This window comes from Callorhinus ursinus, unplaced genomic scaffold (genome assembly GCF_003265705.2).
Source record: "Callorhinus ursinus isolate GAN/ISIS: 27379988/994484 unplaced genomic scaffold, GSC_fseal_2.0 scaffold21, whole genome shotgun sequence".
NCBI lineage: Eukaryota > Metazoa > Chordata > Mammalia > Carnivora > Otariidae > Callorhinus > Callorhinus ursinus.
In genome coordinates, this window is record NW_027397083.1 from 28,261,446 (window position 1) to 28,281,749 (window position 20,304).

Genomic DNA, 20,304 nt, shown 5'->3' on the forward strand with positions numbered 1-20,304 from the left:
AGAGATTAGGGGCCCCTGGGTGGTTCCGTCAGTTAAGCATCCGACTATTGATTTCGGCTCAGATCATGATCTCGGGGTCATGAGATTGAGCCCTGAGTTGGGTTCTGCGTTGGGTGTGGAGCCTGCTTAAGATTCTCTCCCTCTCCCTCTGGCCCCCCTCACCCTCTCTCTACCTCTCTTAAAAAAAAAAAAGTATGAGAGATTCAAATTACAAGTGATATTTCCATGTATATGTCAATGAACATCTTTTTTGATATTTGAAGGCTCTTTAAAACAAAGCCAAGGTACTGGCTTCCATCTCCCAGTCTAGAATAATTTAATTGCACAAGACAGGAAATCACCTTGAGACCTGTTAAAACAGTACTTGCCTTCTGAGGAAGCTAAAGAAGAAATATGTAGTAAGAGGGTCCTTGTGGTTTTAGAACAGGTGATAAAATTTACATAGAACTTACACACACACAAATGAGTACAAGTTCAGGAGGAGGAGGAAAAAGAAGAAGAAATGAGCTCCAAGCCTGGGGGTAAACCACTGTGGATCCATTCATGGCAACTTCATGCAAAGCCCAGGAAGGGAGCTGCTCACTCTGTTTTGGACTCCATGCTTCCAGTGGGAACTCAGCCCCTTCCTGCTTCCCAAGGCTGCACTGCAAAACTCCTCCCGCTCCTTCTTTCTCTCCTGGTTCTTAATTCTTCTTTTTCTAATTATTGATAATAAAACATTGGCCATTCTGACATATTATTTTTTCTCTGAAAAGTGCTTCATTCCTCCATCACTATGTCGCACAGAAATGACCCCCAACGCCACTTCCTCCCTTCAGGGACCAAGATGTCTTATTATCTTGAATGTCCGCATCATCAACAGCCACCGATCACCGACTGTGTGTAAAATCAGATGCCTGACTCCAATTTCACTGATAAATTTGTAACATCCATCTCTTGAGACACATCAAAAGTCACATCCTCTGTTTCTTGTGAGAGACTGCTGGTGTTCACCAAAATCCATGTTATCCTTTCTTCTTTGGCCTATTTCCCAGGCCTCTTTCCTCAGGGGAGGCCATGTGATTATTTCGCACAAATGGAGTATGGGCAAAGTGACTAATACCACTTCCAGGCCTGGCACCTAGACCTCCTACATAATCTTTATGCTTTCTCTTCTTCTGCCTATTGGCCAGATGCTAAAGATCTAGTAGGTCACCCTGGAGAGTGATCAGTAAGGTCAACAATAGTTTCATGGCATGGAGGGTACGAACAGGCCCTGGGTGAGCCTTGAGTTGGAAGAAGCCTGGGTCCTTGAAGGCTTATATGGAGCACAGCCCCCTACTGGTCCACTTGAAACCATGGCATGAGTGAGAAATACGCCTTTATTGTGTTAAGCTATTGAGATTGTAAGGTTTATCTGTTACGGCAGCTAGCACTATTTAAAACATAATTCTATTTTTTGAGAACTCTTTTCTAATGCAGGTTCTATTTCTGTGTTTTATTTGTGCTTAAACATTTCTATTGGATTTGAGTTTTTTGGTTGTTTTGTTTGTTTGTTTGTTTGTTTTTGAAAAGCAACGATCTGCCTCTGAGTTGGGGGAAATGCAATTTGCCAACGGTGGTCACAACATCAAGGAGTTAATATAAAGCTCCCAACTAGATTCAGGGGCCTAATCAGGCAGGCCCTGTATAGCTAACATCCTTCAACAAGCAAGCGTGCTGCCAGGTCACAGAACACTTGGTCCACACCACGGCCTTTCACTTGAGCAGATGGGGGTTTTGATATAAATTGTGCAGGCATTTGCTGCTCTAAAAATAGATCCGGTTTTGCCTGCTTCCAAACTCCGTTTTAAAAAGCAACAATCAACACGCTCCATTCCCTCCCTTGAGGCAGGTCAGCAGGGTTAGACCTCTGCTTCCTATTAAAAAGCACAGGAATAAAGAATCCAAGCATCTCAGACTCGTGGGGACTCTTGGGCTTTGTCTAGAAATTTGGGCTTTGTCTAGAAATCCCCTCTAGAGCATTCCAGATGGAGCAGCCAACCTGTGTTTGCTTGCCCTCATTGATGGAGAGCTCACCACTCAGTGAAGAAGCATTGAAGACCACTGCAACTAGAAAGCTGAAGTGACCACCACCATTCCATTCTTCAGTCCCATATCTGCCTTTTAGAGGCCCCCCTGCAAAACTCACCCCCATCTCCACATAGCGATTCTTCATGCATTTGAAGACAGAAGTGAAAGCTGAACACTTATCTTTTCTTATCTCTGGCCCAAAGTCCTCTCTTCTCAGTGTCTAGGACGCTTCCTCAGAACATACTCCAGCTCCTCAATATCCTGGAAGAACCAGTGCCAGCAAGAGCCACAAGCCTGACAGATAGGGAGAGCAGTGGGGGTGCCATCCAAGGTGTTCAGAGCATCATGGTTCTGGGTGAGGTGGCTCTTCTGATTGAGTATGAATCGCTCCAACAGACAACAAGGCTCTCCTCAACAGTAAAGTCTACTGGGAAGATCAAAATGAAGATAAGGAAGCAAGAACTTGGAGCTCATGGAAACCCTGGAATGGATTAGCATTAGGAGATGCTTTGAAAGTGTAGGGTAACTCAGGATGATGCGTTCTACCTGCACGGGTGCCATAGGTGCTCCTCAGGGGCCCCTGCCCCATCCTGGCCCACCTTTCTGCTATGCCTGATCTTGCCCACCAGCTGCCTCCCCCTCCACTCCTCGGGTCTGTTCCCATCTGCTTACTCCTGGCTGACACCTGCTCACGCCCATGATGGCTCTTAGCTTCTCCAGCCTGCCTCCTCTGTGCGTGTGTGGCCTGTGGTCTTTCCCAACATATTCTCTGTGATTTAAACTCCAAACTTCCACAGGGAGAGAACTCGATATTTTTCACTTAATCACCATCAGCCCAGTCATACCCAGTTTTAGCAGCAGGTCGCCCTATCAGCTGCCAACTGGCCTACAGCTTAGTTCAAATACTCTCCTCTAACCCACCAACCTAGAGGAGAGGGGTGGGCAATTTTTACACAAGGAACTCCGCAAAGGTGTTAGCAAGATGGGCCTATCCTGGCTCGCCCTGTCATACACCACGTTCATGGATCCAGGCAGATCAACACTCTTGACGGCCCCATTACACTCTAAGCCTCCCAGAAAAATCCTGAAGTTGTGCTTTTACCCACTGATGCTAAGCCGCCATTCTCCACCTTGCACCTATATGTGAGGATCTTTGTCTCTTACAGTTCATCTTCAGAGATTCTGCTGAAGGTCCCAGGCCTGCAGGTTCTCTCTTCCTCCGGATTCTGTCTTGTGACACTGGGCTTTTTGTCTCTGATGTGTAAACCCCAGAGGTTCCCAAGAGCCCTCCTGGAACCATGAAGAGAGGAAGCAGAACAAGAGAGCTGGAGTCAGAACCCAGCCCCACCCCTACTTTGGCCAGAAAAACTGTTGAGTGCAATTCAATTCCAGGTAAGAGTTTGTTGGAATGCTGGTGTCTGAAACAAAAACAAAACTTGAGAACCATGGAGGCAGGCCCCTCTCGGGCTTCTGCGTTCGGTGGCTGGTGTCATTTTTCAGTGCGCGCACAATCCCAGCCCTCCTCCAGGGGCAAGCTGAAGCCAACGGAGATGCTCCATCTCCCTGTCACGGCTCCAGCAATCATTAAGTGTGTCCAAGAGCTGGAAAAATGCCTGCTGACCTGTGTGCTCCAGGAAGCATGGCCCCCTGTGCTCTCCCTGCTCCGGGCTTTAACCAGCACCAACCCAGCCTGGAGCCATCGGACATCGGACCTCCGGGGGCAGAGGGACAGCAGGTGAAACTGGCTGTTGGCAACTCCCAGGGGGAGATGAGATGCCCCTCCACCTGCACTTCCATATTGCCATCAATAAAGCTAAAATAAACCAGACATGCATTGTAAAGGTCTATCAGGCTACGCAAGGGGACTTTTTCTGTTGTGTCCAAATCCTGGGTAAAGCCTCAAGCTAAAAGTGATGGGTGATGAATAGCCCATGTTCTAGAGAGCTGCTGGACACACCTCAACAGTTCTTACTGGGAGATGACAAAGTTAGCTCTGAGATCACTTCTTGATTCAGGCTGTGTAAGAGGAGACTGGAGATTCAGTGAGGAGTAGACCTTTCTATCTATCTATCTATCTATCTATCTATCTATCTATCTATCTACCTACCTACCTACCTACCTACCTACCTACCTATCTATCTGAAAGAGAGCACGCCTATGTCTCACACACACAAGCATGGGGTGCGGGGAGGAGCAGAGGGAGAGGAGAAAGAGAAACTCAAGCAGATTGCATGCTGAGCACAGAGCCCAACAGGGGGCTCAATCTCATGATCCTGAGATCACAGCCTGAGCTGAAACCAAGAGTTGGATGCTTAACCGACTGCACCACCCAGATGCCCCAGGAGCAGACCGTTCTGAGGACATTTGTAGGGGAATGGGAAGGGAGAGAAAGGTGGTGCTTCCCACCCTCAGCCCTCATTGGCCAACTAAGGAGGCCCAGAACCACCTCATGAGATTGAGGATCCATGTGGGAGAGGAGAATGGCTTCTCACCTCCTTAACTGGATGTGTGCCAAGTTCTAGAAACTTGTAAAAACAACTCCTTGGCATAAATGGAGCAGACAGAAGTGAGAAAGTATTTGGGAACTCAACATGCGCCCAGGAGTTTGAAAGATCACGTAAAGTGAAAGCTGCTGCCACAGGCTGAGCCGCCGATGATGGGGCAAGGGCACAGTGGGGTGAGCAGTGGTTTAGCTGCTCACTCACCTTTCAGCAGGGCAAGGATGCACCGTACCCATGGGACAGAGAGCACTGGTGAAGGTCAACCAGGCTTGAGTTGTCTCAGAGGGACCCTGCTGAAGAAGACTATGGGAGAGGGGACTGAAGGAGAGGAGCAGGCACCCAAGAGGTCAGCTGGGTGAGGGGGGTAGTCCATGTCGTGGGGGGCAGTGTGGAGAGCTCAGAGGACCCACCACTGCTCTGTGGAAGAGCTGACTTTGTAAAACCACCTTGACAAAGGTAAATGGATAGCTAAGCAAGAAGTGCCAAGAACATCAGCTGCATGAAGAAGACGCTGCCCTCCTTTCTCCTCTGCCCAGCCCTGAGGACCAGAGCTGGGAGAGTAAGGAAGGGAGGTGGGTGAGAGGTAGAGCATGGAGAATGAAAGGCAGAGAGTGCTCCTCCTTCCCCACTGTCGCTCCCTGAGCTCCAGAATAGGCTGGGGCTGAGGAGGGGGATGAAGTTTTAAGCTGAATATCAAATTACAGTTTTTGATTTAAATTGGAGTACATGTTCAATTAAGTCAAGATGAGACTTATTCTCTTTAATGGCTGGAAAGGACTGGAAACTATGCATGTCACCAAATGACAGGGAAGTGAGATTGAAGGCATTGGCAGGAGAAAAACAATGTGCTTTCCTGAAGGAAACTGTTGAGTTCAGAAAACTGGAGAATCTGGTTGTCCAGTGTCCAAACTTAACCTTCCTAAGCCTTCCGTTCCTCATCTGTCAAGTGCACATAACAATACTCACCTCTTAGAGAGGCTTCGAGGATTAAAATCAAAGTGTTCATGCCAATGTGTAAAGTGGCACTTGGGGGTGCCCAGCCCATGTCTATCACTACTGAACAGGGGTCCCTCCCTACAGTCCCCAAACCAACAGACTTCTAGAGCAGCAGAGCTGAAGAGACTGTGAAGAGCCATAATCTGACATCTTCACACTACACTGACAAAACTGAGGTTCAGAGAGTCACCCAGTGGGTTAGTGGCAGAGTTAAAATTGGGACCAAAATCTCCTTCCCCAAAGCCAGCCTTCTTTCTACTAAGCCCCTGGACATTTCCATAATAGCTCAGTGAAGGTCTGTTGATTGATTAATTGCTTGATTGAAAAGTAACCAGAGGCCTGGCCCCCTTGGCAGTGCCAGGAGCTGCTGGATAAATGAATGCATTGGCACAAGTTTTCATTCACCCAGCAAACCTTTCCCAAGCACCAGCGCTGTGCCAGGAACTGTGAGTGGAGCAGAATCTGGAAACAACTAACTCTCTTCTAATTGAGCTCCCAACCCCAACGAGGGAGACAGAAGACTCTGAGTGTGCCTGCTTCCCAGAGGGGTACATGAGTGTGTGTGATGGATGGAAAAGGATGGAGGTCCATTCAGGATTTTCCCTGGTCCCCTCCTCCCCGGGCAACCTCTCTTTTGGGGGTACCCAAACTTGAGTTCCCCAGCTCTGTCATCAGGTGGGCAGAAAGTCCTCTCCTTTGCCTCCAAGTACCTTACCACCCTGCACATAAGTCAAGGTTCTTAGGCAAGAGCTTTCTTGATACAGATGAAGAAAGGATCCCATGGGGAAAGTGTTTGCCAACAATTAGTTTGTACATCCCTGCTCATTTTCCTACTTTAACGTCCCGCTAATCAGCCCTTCTCTTTCTCAGCCTGATTCCCTGCTTATAAATTTTACCGCAGGAGGTGACCGACGGGCGGTGAGAAAAGGTGACTGTAAGGCACAGGACTTCCCTGAAGAGAGCAAAGGGAACAGAGGTGAAGGCTTCTTTCCTGCTCAGGGTATTGAACTTCACATTTGAGTAGCACCACTTACCCAGTGATCTCAAAGCACTTAGGGGGAAGGATACGAGCTGCATTTTTTTTTTTTTTTAAATCAGGTAATCCGAATCTGAATTCGGTGTCTGCATAAGTAATACCAGGGATAAGCACTTACCTCTCTGGGTACAAAACCAATTACATAGAGTCAAGGCAGTACAGTGACTTGAACTGGTTATCTCAAGGAGATAATCCCCAGCAATGGCTAATCGGGTTAGCCCCTATCTGCAGCTGGCAAAACTCTCAGTGGCTGTCAAGGCTCAGTACTGGTCAGCAGACAACCCTTCTAAGCCAAAGGCACTGGTACACAGAGCGCAAAGACTTCAGTACAAATTGAGAAACGACCAGAAAGACACTGTGGAAATGAAGATGTACTTTATACCAACAGCACACCTACAGTTGCCCAATGACTTGACATTGTCCAGCAGGATGACAGTCTGGGCTTACACCAGGGACTGCAGATCAGGGGTCCACAGACCAAATCTAGCCAATATAACATGTGTATATGTTATTTGAGTTAGTTGCCAGTATTAACAACTGGAATATTTAACAAAAAAAAAATCTGACTTCCAGGTTTAATTAAAAACTTGGAAGATCTCAAGGATTTAAATATATAAAAGAAAATTATTATAATAGAAGAAGAAATCACTGGAGAATTCTTTTGTAACCTAAAGGATAAAGAAGGATAAAGGATGAAGAAGGCTTTCCTAAGGAAAGTTTCCGGAAGTACTAAAAAAAAAAATGATTGATAAACTTGACTACATAAAAACCAAACCACCATAAAAAAGCCAAAAAGACAAACAACAAATTAGGGGAAAATTGCAGCTCATATTCCAGAGGTATAAGCTCTCTAACATCTAAAGCCTTTAAGAAATCAATAAGTAAAAGATCAATGGCCCAGTGAGAAATAAGCAAATGATATAAACTGACACTTCACAGATAATGATAGACTAGTGGCTCTTAAGTATAAAAAAGATGTTCAGCTCCACTCATAATTTAAAGAAAAAAAAGTTAAATTACATTGAGATGCCATTTTTCACATGTTGGAATGACAAATATCCAAACCCTTGATAATACATACTGTTGGCAGGGCTGTGGGAGACTCAACTCCTGCTCCAGACAATTAAATAACAACAACTATTTGTGCCACAGTCCAGAAACCACCTGACTTTTAATCATGTGTGCCAATGATGAGATGCCCTTCAGAGTTTCACACCTGCCTTCTGAAGATGGAAACAAGAACTTTGTCTGGATCCTATTTGGCATTTAATTTGCACATGCCGCTCTCTATTTTTAGGCAAAGGTTCTGGTTAAAAATAAGAGTTCCTGCAGCATTATTTACAATAGCCAGGATATGGAAGTAACCTAACTGTCCATCGATAGATGAATAGATAAAGAAGATGTGATACACACACACACACACACACACACACACACACACACACACACACAGCATGGAATATTACACAGCCACAAAAAAGGATGGGATCTTGCCATTTGCCACAACATGGATGGACTTAGAAGGTATTATGCCAAGTGAAATAAATCAAACTGAGAAGGACAAATGCCATATGATTTCACTCATGTCGAATCTAAAAAAGAAAAAATAAAATAAATGAATAAACAAAAAGCAGAATCAGACCTAAAAACATAGAGAACAAACTGATGGTTGCTAGAGGGAAGGGGGTTGGGGGGATAGACAAAATGGGTGAAGGGGAGTGAGAGATTGAGGTTTCCAGTTATGGAATGGATAAGTCATGGGGATCAAAGGTACAGCATAGGGAATAGAATTAATGATATTGTAATCACAGTGCATGGTGACAGAGGGTAGCTACACCTGTGGTGAACATAGCATAATGTTTAGAGAAGCTAAATCACTATGTGGTACACCTGAAACTGATGTAACATTGTGCATCAACTATAGTCAAATATACAAATTTAAAAATAAATAAATAAGTTTCCTCAATAATCCTAGCTGCATGTGTCTTCCATTTCTTATTTTTTTCTTAAATCTTTTTTTTTTTTTTTAAAGATTCCATCCATTCATTTGAGACACAGAGATACAGAGAGAGAAAGCATGAGCAGGGAGAGAGGCAGAGGGAGAAGCAGGCCCCTCGCTGAGCCAGGAGCCCGATGTGGGGCTTGATCCCATGACCCCGGGATCATGACCTGATCCGAGGGCAGACGCCCAACCATCTGAGCCACCCAGGTGCCCCTTCCATTTCTTATTAAAAGAGAAAGAAAGGGAGAAGCAGCAGGAGGGAAGGAAGAGGTCTCACCCTGCCGCAAGCCCCACTGTACACCAGCAGCCATGCAGAGCTTCATGTGCATGATCTCATTTCTTCCCTACAACAAGCCCAAGCGTGTTGTCAGCCTCTTTTTATAGGGGAGGACACAGATTCAGAGCAGTCATGTGACTTGACCTCCTTTGACAGATGTGTATAGGGAGTTGCTGAACAAAGGAGCCACAGCTTGGGTCCATGTGGAGGAGAGGCTTATTTTTATATGGGTCGTTTTGGTTGAATGAGTGAAAGGAAATCCGGAAGCTAAGAGTGTCCTCGACAGCTGCTGAGATGTCTCAGTCACACGTCGCAGGGACCCAGGCCAGGGATTTAATTTGTGCTTTTCTTTAATCCTCTCCTTCAGTGAGAGAGGTGCCAAGACCAGTCTGAAATGGCTGCTGTGAGTAACAGAAATAGCGGCGGGGGGGACCCCCTCAAATGCCATTGCTTCCTCCAATGAAAGCAGAAAGCATGAGTGACCCTTTGCACCACATAAATCATCAGGATCCTGGACAAGGTGGTGGGGTGGGCAGTCGGACAGCACCTCAAGAGGGACACGAATTTCCTACTATAATTGAGCACCTGAGGGAGGAGTCCATCAATTCGTTAGAAAACAAAAAAATGATACAACTTTGCACTCTGGGACTGCGAAGAGGTTCTCACTGGTTACAGCCTATTTGGCTTCTTCCCTCTCCCCATGGCTCAAATCATATTCTTTTCTTGGCAAGTTCGCCATGAGAGACACCAGGATTCCTGCGGACCTGTCCCTCCTCGCTAATGGAACCATTTGTGGGTAGACGTTGTTATTCTTGGCAAGACGATATCTTTGGAAACCAGCGACTAGAGTGGAAAGGCCAATATTTTTTCTGTGATCAAGGAGCATCCCTGATTTATTTCTTCATGGAGTCCTTCATGGAGTATTGGGTTGTGGTGGCAAAAATTCCCAGAGAAGAGTGATGGGGAAGAAGCCACTCAGTGGCCCTGGGAAAGCTGGTTCCTTCGGAGACTGCCAGGAGCACTTACCCCAGAAACCTCCCTTGTGACCCAGCCTAGCCCCTCTTTGGGGAAGAGACAGTTCTTTGCCTCTAGAGCTGTGAAATAAACTGCCTTGTGGGATGCTCTGAACGCTGATTAAAACCACAGAGTAAGGGAGAGGGTGGGCAGGAAGCTGTCAAATTTTGCAGAAAACCACATTCCCAGAGTCTCTCCAAACTTGTGTTTCCTCTCACCATTCCTCAAAATCACTGAGCCAGAGTTGTCCAAATAGCGCATTTCTCTGAAATAGCACAACTTCAGTTAATCAAACCTTGCTATATCAGAGCCCTCGGTAACTCAGAAGCTAGATCTGCTTCCCTCTTTACCTCTGTCGTGAAAACAAAAAGGCAAAAAGATAAGAAAACAATCTCACCTCAGGGCTCTGCACAGTAACTTTTAGAAGCTATCTTGGGCTTGATGTCAACAATAAAGAGCTGTAAGAATTGATGCTCAGAATTATAGGCCTGGGTCCTTTAACATCTTTAATCACCCCCCCCAAAAAAATGGGCGGGGGGATTTGATTTGAACATTATACTCTATCTACTAGAGTACAAAAAAGAACTCAGAACTAACAAGGGTTGAGACCAAAAGGGTTTTCTGGTCTCAAAGCCTCTATTATCCCTGTTCCCAAGTTTAGCAATTAATGGAAGTAGTGCAGTAACTTCCCGTGACAGGAAGCATGTTTCTTGGCCATTATTCTGCGACATAATGAATCAGAACTACACAAAATGCACAGAAGACTAAACCACAAGGATCTAGTTCTAGGCAAGACTATAACGAACTAGTTACACGTCCTTCTAACTCTCTGGCTCATAGCTTCCCTACCTGGTGTAAGACAAGCTGGTTGAATTAGCACAGGCTGACCTTGGATGGGAGGAGAGAGGCACCAGCAGGGAAAGGGGACCTACCCAGTTGGAAGAAAGAAAAAGCATTCTTGAAGAAGAGAAGAGCATAATTAAAAACATGTCAGTGGTAAAGCATGTTGTTATTTTCCTTGGATCTGGTGACCCTAGCCCCGCTCTTCTTGGGTATGGATTGGCTATTCCTTCTTCAAGAATGGCTTTTCCTTTCTTTTGCACGTGTCTAAATTCTATGCATCCTTAAAGGTCCGGTTGAAAGTCATGTCCATACTCTCTCTTCTACAAATAATCTCTTCAATAAACTGTTCCAGCACTAATTTGCCTCAATGATGATACTTATTGTTTTGCCTTATATTAAAATATTCCATACTAAACTGTAGTCTCCTAGACTCAAGGCTGGATCTCAGATTTGTGTACCTGATAATGCCTAGCAGAACGCCCTGTGCATAATAGGTTCTCAAATTACTATAGAATGACTGACTGAATGAATGACTGAACAATGGAAGAATAGAATCCCATTATGTCTGGACATAGCAAAATCACTCCACTTTAACCTAAATACTTTAAGTAAATATTTTTATTTTGAAATTCTGGCATAGGTCTTCTTATAAAAATACTGGAATAATCCCATTCCAAATTCTATGGCTTATTTAGTTATGGGTCCCACATCTGACCACTTCTTAGAGTATAGAAGACCCTTTAATTCTACAGTGAAATCTTTGATGAGTGCCATGCATAGTGCTCCTCTCGTTGCTCTCAAATAAATGTCCATGACAACATTTCAGCTCGAGCCTGATGGGAAAATTTAATTCTTCTCTTGCAGCCTCACCTCCCAAGAACCAGAAAATAATACTTAGAGAACCAGTAATCTTTGTTCAACACAAATAGAAGGGAAAACAATACCCAAGGCTCCTTAGAGCTGTATATTAGCCACACAGCAGAAAGTATCTCATTGATATTAATGTGCTTACAGCTTATTACACAAAAATTAATTAAAAATGAATAAGGCCAGAGCTTAAAATTTTGCATGTCTAATTTCCCTGCCAAGGCAGCTCATACAATGAATAGCTAAAATTCTAAGAGCATTAGTTTATCACAGAGCAGCATACAACTTCCATTCCAGATCACCCCTTTCAAAGGAAATGGGGGCTCTGGTGCTTTACAGCGCCTGCGTTAATGTGGTATCTTTGTACAGGGGAGTTAGATCTAAATGGACTTGATGCTATTTTATGATTCCCAGCTCAAACTGCAACCCCAAGGAGGTGCCCAGTTATTTCTGAACCACAAATAGCCCATTCCAGGCCAGATGGGAAAACCTGCCGGAAGTCTCCCCAGATATGCCCAGATATCTCTGCAGACTCATGAGTAACACAGAGGCAGGAAACTCACAGCAAGTCAGATCAAGTTGACTTCTACATTCAGGTTCTCAGTCACTCCTGCCCACTTCCCCCAACCTTTGCTTCCTGGGGACGGGGCGGGAGGTGGGGTGGAGGGTGTGGGAAGTAAAGAGGTAATGAACACTGGAAGTAGACAGACATTATCAAGCAACCTGTACTCTGAACTACAGATCCTCACATAATACCTACTTCATAGGCTTGGGTCTGAGCTAAATGGGATAATGCATATGCTACATCCACACAGAGTAGATGCTCAATAAATGCTTCTCTCACTTCAGACAAAACCCACAGTTTCGGTCCAGCAGTTTCCCCATGCCATAAAATATTCACAAGCCTCTTGCCTGTCAAGTCTACCGGACAGCAAATTCTTAAAGGAAAAAGCCATGTCTCATTCATCTCTGTGTTTCCAGCACCTTGCACAGAGCCTGGCATAGCTGTTAGCTGAGAAATGTCTGTAGAATGGATGGATGGATGGATGGGTGGATGGATGGATGGATGGATGGAAGGAAGGAAGGAAGGAAGGAGGATAGAAGGAAGGGAAGAAGGAAGGGCAAGCCAGAAGTTATTGGGTACTTTACCACCAGCACTTTACACACATTAGCTCATTTGATCTATACAATAACCCTCTGAGGTAGATACTCTCTGTTTTGCAGTTAAGGATATAAAAGCTCAAAGAGATTTGGCACAACAACTTCTAGAGACTACATAAGTAATAGATAAATCATATGAAATGACCTATATCCCACCTTAAAAAACATACAGGTGAGTATTTACTATGTGTCAGGCCCTGAGCTAAATACCCCGCATACATTATCATTTAAAAGTGTTACAACCTTGTGAGACAAACGAAGTTACAGATGGGGAAACTAAGGCTCGGAAGGGATAAGCAACTTGCCCACAGTTCCCGACCGGTTTAGACTTATGACAATGGCCATTTCAGATGGATCGACCTGACATTGAAAGGGAAAGCCAGGACTCAGGCTCAGGCCTCTGCTTGTGAGCCCCCGATGTCCTACTGCACCTCTTGAATACATGAGTCAGTGAAGGAGATGAGAGGGAAGGAGAAAAAGAACAGGTGGAAGGGAGAGAGGAGGAAGAATGAGAAGGAAAGAGGCTCACAAGTCCCCTCATTGTCTGGATAGTCCCTACATGATCATGTCGTTCCCATTCAGTCTCCTGCCTAGTTGCTGCCACGGGGACATGCTGGTCTCTGAACCCACAGTATCCGGCCAGTGCATAAAATCACTGATGCTCTCGCCATTGGCAGGTGGGCCAGCCCAGCAGAGATCAGGGTGAACCTCGAAGCTGCTCTTCTCCTAGCTGGCACGGTGCCACTAAAGCAAGGACTGCAGAACTAGAGGGGTGGCTCCTTGGAGCAAAGAGCCCTGGGTTCCAGGTCTGGCTCTGCCTCTGAACATTGCCTTACGTGAATCCCTCCTCTCTCTAGGGACAGAGACGAACCGGCTGTGCGCCTGGGACTTGATCATCTCTTTTAAGCCCTACAACAATACCATGATGCACATGTAAGGTTTTTCGTTACAGATAAGGAACCTGCAGCTCAGAGACGTTAAGTGACATGTACAATGTTGCACAGCAAGAAAATGGGGAGTTGGGATGTGACTCCAGGTTGATCTGGCTTTGAAGCCTACGTTCTCATCACTGCCCCATCAGAGACTCTGCTCCCTCTTTCGTGGTAAGGGATGACGGTTATTATCTTCACCTCCCATGCTGGGGCAAATCTATCTCTTAAGAAAACCTCTCTCTTAAGGCACTTACTGGGCTCCTGTTGCAGAATCAATGTTAGGAGTCAGAATCATTATGTTGTTCCTCCCATCTCAGGCCTCAGTTTCCCCACTGTAAACTGAGGACACTAGATTAGTGTTTCCCAAACCTCCACCTTCATGAGTTTCACCATATCTTTATATCACATATACAAATATTTAATGTTTGTCTTTAAATCAAATTTAAATCAAGTGTTTTAAAACTTTTAACATCATCCTAAGCAATGAGATACATGAATCAAGAATATAATGCTCTTAAAAAAAAACTGTAATGCACTGATTATAGTCTTTCCTAATATACAACAAAATAACAAAATAAATTGATAATTACAAGTCCAGGTAATACTTAAAAGCATGCCATCAGAGGCAAGTGAGCCTTGTTTGGGGAAAATGCTGAACTCAGTGACCTCTGAGCTTCCATTCAGCTCTTGCTGAGTCTGCCCCTGTCCGCCTGTATGGGTGTGTGTGTGTGTGTGTGTGTGTGTGAGAGAGAGAGAGAGAGAGAGAGAGAGAGAGAGAGAGAGAGACTTGCATCACTGTCATTTCCCAGTCGTGTGGTCTGGTCCTCCATGGTGGACACCCAGCGGACACAGAGGCAGCTGTGTGATGGGAACTGGGGCTGCAGCAGGCAGGCAAAGGAGGCAGAAGTTGATCTCTGAGAACCCAGAGCATGGTTTTCAGCTGGGATGCAGCCAGAGAGGGCTGCGAGGTCTGGTCTGGGGCAGGAGACTGGTGAGCATGAAGAGGAGGAGAGCAAGAAAGGGGCAGGTCCCGAGGTCTGGCTTCCCACAGTGTGAGGCTAAGGTGAGCAGCTGGCCAGTGCCTTCAGGGGCAGCAATATCCTCAGGGGTCCAATTATGGTGGGATGTGGGGGGTAGGAGGTGAAAGGCTCCACAAGTGCCCTGCTACACACTGTGGAACGCACTCTTTAGTTGCATGTAGCTTCAGCCTGTTTGCTCTCATTGGTGGGCAATAGTCCGTTATATATATCTACGGTGGTCTATTCATTTTACTCCTACTGGCTATTTGTAGCACACTCAGGTTTTGGCTGGTATGAATAATGTTGCTCTGAACATTCTAGCACAATATTTGCCTTCAGTACTCTTGGGTCTATACACTGACATGGGACAGCTCAGTCAAGGCATGGGTCCATGTTCAGGTTTAGCAGTTACTGACAGTTTTCCAAAGTGGTTGCACCACGTTCCCTTCCCACCAGCAGTGTGCAAGCATTTTAGCTGTTCCACAGCCTTACCAACACTTGGCATTTTTTATCCTTTTAATTTCAGCCATTCTGGTAGGTTTACAAATCATCCATATTTTGGTCTTATCCAAACTGCACAACAAGCCCATTAGTTGATGTCATTTCTCAGGAACAGTGTGGTCTAGCACAGTGCCTATACCCTGACCCAGAAGACTGAGCCTTATGGTCTGCTCTCCAGCTACTAGCTAGATGCCACTAGGAATCAACTACCACTGGTCCTTACAAAGCCCCCACCCGAGGCCTCGCTCATTCCTCTGACCCTCACAATAAACTGATGAAGGCAGGCAAGGAGTTTATATAACTTGTGAAGTGAGCACCAGACACAAAATTCAGGCCTGTTTTCTTCTGATTCCAGTCCAATGTCCTTTCACTGAGTTTATACTGACTCAACTCACTTATTCCCCATTCCTAAGAAGAAGGTAGTGAACTACATGATCCCTGATGTCCCTTCCAGTTTAAACATGGTGGGCTGATTCATTTCTGAATGTTTGAGTGGCTTACTCACTAAGTGTATAAACAAGTAGAAGACCCTTGGTCAATCCTGAGAGGAAACGGAGCCAAGCTCATCTGACAACTCAAATGCCAAATGAAGCAGATCTTCATGGTTACTAAGTTGTTGTAGATGACAGTGTCAGCAAGACTGAGTGAATAAAGATTACAGCTTGGTTGTTGAAACGACAAAATGTATTCTGTACACACATTTTATTATTTCAGGATTTCCTGCAACTAAAGAGTATCCAACCATCTATTCATCCATGCGTCCAACCAATAAACCCTTGATCCATCCATCCATTCAACCATCCATCCATCCTTCTTTTTTTAAAGATTTTATTTATTTATTTGAGTGAGAGAGAGCATGGCGGGAGGGGCAGAGGGAGAGGGAGAAGCAGACTCCCCACTGAGCAGAGAGCCCAACATTGGGTTCGATCCCAGGACCCTGGGATCACAACCTGAGCTGAAGGCAGACACTTAACCATATGAGCCACCCAGGCGCCCCCATCAATCCTTCTATAAAGAAGCATTTTTTGAACTCCTGCTTTTCCAGTCCCCATACTAGTTTCAGAGATCACAGAAATGAGTCAGAAATCATTGCTGCTCTCAAGCAACTGGGCAAACATCTCATCCTATAACTGCTTCTCTATACTGTTGGTTTCAAGAAGGAACAGGCCTTATCTCACCTCTGCCATTCCCAAATAAATCTATTATTCAGCCTGGTACAAGGTATTACTAAGATGTCATTAATGAGAGAACTATTAATCCCGAAGAATTCTGAAAAAAAATTTTGGAATGGTCATTTCTCTCCCTCCCCATTTCTTCTCATTAGACTAAGAGCCAGGTCTTCAGGCTTTGCCTGCTGTGGTCCCTTCCTCGTACCAGCCAAAGCACAGAAAAGAAGGAGCAGGTGCTTGTTGTACCAACATCCATTCTCAGCTGTCCTAGTGGATGCAAACTGCTGGGAAACACGTTCTACCCACATTCCCTGGAGAATCTTATTCACGAGGTGCAGCCATATCAGACCTATTTCCCAAGTTTTCTAAGTGGCTCATGACTGATTTCTACAGTGGTTTTGATGAGGCTCACCTGCAGTGCATTTTCTCTAAAGATAGCAGGAAAGCTACATGTTTTCTAAAAAGCAAATAATTGTCAGAGGTAGCATTTCAACAACAGAGATGAGCAGAATAGTTCAGAGGAGATGGGCAACTTGCAGGCAGGGACCATGAAAGAAAGAGAAAGGCACTCCAAACTCCAACACAGAGCCAGCCCCCCAGTATCATTGCCCCCCAAACTGCCAGGGCTCAGCACCCCACATTCAAGGCATGTGTCTGCCATCCGATGTGTTTAGGTCCATAAACAGTCTCTGACCTTCTGTTATGTGCACACAGCAGCTGGGCGCTACCCTTGCCTTCTCCCCTCCTTTGCATCCCCAATACCATTAAGCACTGCATCCTACAAACCATCTCTCTCTGGAATCCATCCCCTGCTTTCACTCCTTACTGCCACCCCCTGGGGCCAGCCCACCATCCTTCTCCTACCTCCCACAATAGCCTCCTAACTGGTCTCCTTGCCTCCACCCTGGCCCTCCGGCCACATTACAGATGTGAATCTGATGACATTACTCTGCTGCCAGGAACCCTCCAATGGCTCTGAACGGCCCTTAGAAAAATGTTCCAAATCCTTTCGATCATCTGGCTGCTGCCTCCCTTTCCAGCCTCATCTCAGTCTCTTCCCTTGGCTGATTTTGCACCAGACCCACAGGTCTTTCAGTTCCCTAAATATGCTCTCCTCTCTCCTACCAACAGACCCTCACATATGCTGGTCTCTGCTTGGAATGCCTTTTCTCTGTCCCTCATCTCCTAAGTCACCAGTATTCATTCTTGAATAAGGATTTCAGCTTGGAAAATAGTTTGTCAGCGAGCCCTTACCAGAGCCCAAAGTGCGGGGCGTGCCCTGTGCTGTAAGCCTCACAGCAGCTGCACGTCCCCCAGAGCGGTGCTCATCTTGGTGGCTATTCTCCCTGTGCCTCACTTCCCTCCCAGGCTGTAGGCTCCCTGAAAGCAGGCACCATGTAGATCTTCCTAACGGGCAGCCTCCCAAATAGGAGGCTCTCAATAAACACTGACAGGTTGAGAGCCTGAGTGACTGACTGATCGACTGCAAGCATGGAGCTTGATGTCAGAGAGTCAAAACAAGACTTTAGAATCTTGTTCTAAAGACCCTGGGGGTTCTTTCCAAACTCTGGTCTACAGTCACAAGCTATGTTACCTTGGGCGGATGATTTTGTCTCACTGAGCCTTAATTTCTTCATCTTTACCTTCAAGGTAGTAACACCTGCCCTTTCTGCCTCCTGGATGCTATGTCAAAAAACGAGATAGCAGCTGTGAAGACGCTTCACAAAATGAAGCCGCGCCAAGCAGGGCAGACCCAGCGGCAGGGCTGTGCTCCAGAGCGAGCTCTAGCTCTGGTCCTCTTCTCACCACATGGGGAGGACCGGTCGCCACATCACCCCTCCCCATACCCCACCCCTTAGTTGGGCTAAAAGCCTCTTAATAAATAATAAATAGGACACAACGAGAAGGAGGAAAGCCAGAAGAGATTGCCAAGAGACAGAATAAAGACTCCCTAGCTACATGTGCGTGCATGCGTGCACACATGCACGCACACACACACACACGCACACACACACACACACACACACACCATCTCCTGGTCATCCATGTCTGGGGGGGCTTGTAATGAAGGAGAAGGACTCTAGATACATTTGGGAAGGGGAAGGAAATGTTATTTGATGGCATATGGGTAGAAAATGTATTCTGGTTATTAGAAAGTCCTTTAAATGTCCCATAACCCAAGAGCTTTCAATTGCCTCAGGAGTTCAAATGAGTTCGTAAGACAGTCTGGAATGGAAGTACCTTTGGCTGCTAACACAGTGGTGTTCAAAGTGCATATCCCAGCAGCTCTTGGGAACTTGTTAAAATTCAGATTCTCAGGACACCCTTCGCCTTAATAAATCAGAAATCCGGGGAGTGGCAGCTGACCCACCTGAAAGCTGTGCAGGTGACTCTGCTACACACTCAGGTTGAGAGCTTCTGAGCTAACTACCCAGAAGAACATAAAAGAGAGCTGCAGATGCCGTGGAGGTTCCCATAGGGGTGGGAGTATGCTGTCCAGCACCACCAACACCTGTTCCCCTGTATTATGGACTGGCTCAGGGCCAATCTGATATCAAGTTGCTCTGTGCACAGGCCCTTGATTCTCTTCGTTGTCAAAAAAAAAAAAAAAATGATCCTGGAACTCAATCAGAGCCATGAACATAGGGGCTCAACAAGCAAATGAATATTTATGCCTCCTGCCCTTCTTCCTCCCCCATTACCTTAGGAAACGTAGGCTACAGGCATGAATTGCTCAATCCCCACTCAGTCCAGAGGGTCTCACAATGGAGAGGACTGGTGCCTATGAGTGATGGAACAAAAGTTGATGGACTTTAAGTGCTTCCATTTTTATATTTATCTCCACCGACTAAGGAAAATCCTGCATTGCCATCTTGGTTTTCCTGCTTCCTTTTCTTAAAGAAAAAAGATTTTTTTACTTGCTAGGAAAGACACTACATCCATAGACAAAGAATAGAGAAGATACAGAGGTAAGAAAGAGACAGAAAATTCTTGCACATCATGTGTTATGAGATTTGGGGTTTGAGGCAGAGAGAGGGGTTGGCTGTAACTGGAGAGGAGAGAAAAGGGAATTTTGCCAAGGATTGTGGTAGATGATGATGAGTATCTCTGGTGTCTCCAGAACATGTAAGTAATGGATTTTAGTTACTTTTTAATTTGAATTTAATTACTTCTAAATTTCAATTGTGATTGTTAATCCTTGGGTACAACAAAGCTCCAAAGCTGGATCACGTGCTTGCCTAGTCTTACTAGGGTTACTCGTATACTCTGCCAATCCCAGCACTCCTACACAGCAGTAGGGAGAGCATGCTGTGCACAAAGTGCTCTGCCCAAGCCAGGCAGGACGGTTTCTCTACAGAGACATCAACACCGGGTCTGAAAGAAGGAACAGAGGTCAGTCAGGTAATGAAGGGCAACTGATCAAATGATAGAGGACCTGTATTTCTAAAGAGCAATTTGGCGCAAAAAAAAAAGACTAACAGCTATCAACAAAAGAGTGAGCTACCACTCTAAATATTGTGGGTGACAAAAAGCACAGCCAAGTCCTCTTTGGACAAACGGCATTTGCCTCAATTCTGTTGGGAGAATTTATGACTAGCCAGGCAGACACCTCCAGATGCCTGGGACCACGATTAAATGGAGACTGCCAGTGCTAAGTAAGGCACCTCTTCTTGCCCTTTGCCACGCCACTTAAGAATATAACCCTTGGGGCGGAGCAAGATGGCAGAGGAGTAGGAGACCTGGATTTCGTCTGGTCTCAGGAATTCAGCTGAATAGGGGTCAAACCATTCTGAACACCTACGAACTCAACAGGAGATCGAAGAAAAGAATAGCAACAACTCTCTGAACAGAAAAGTGACTACTTACTGGAAGGTAGGACGTGCGGAGAAGTGAATCCGAGGCAATATTTGGGAGGATAGACGGCGGGGGAGGG

General features: G+C 45.7%; 1 protein-coding gene across 1 annotated transcript in view; it reads right to left on the reverse strand.

Annotated features, from left to right (window-relative positions):
* The window catches only part of NAV2 (neuron navigator 2), a 724,028-nt gene that overhangs the window by 624,669 nt on the left and 79,055 nt on the right, over positions 1-20,304 (reverse strand). The gene's annotated exons all lie outside the window — the stretch shown is intronic.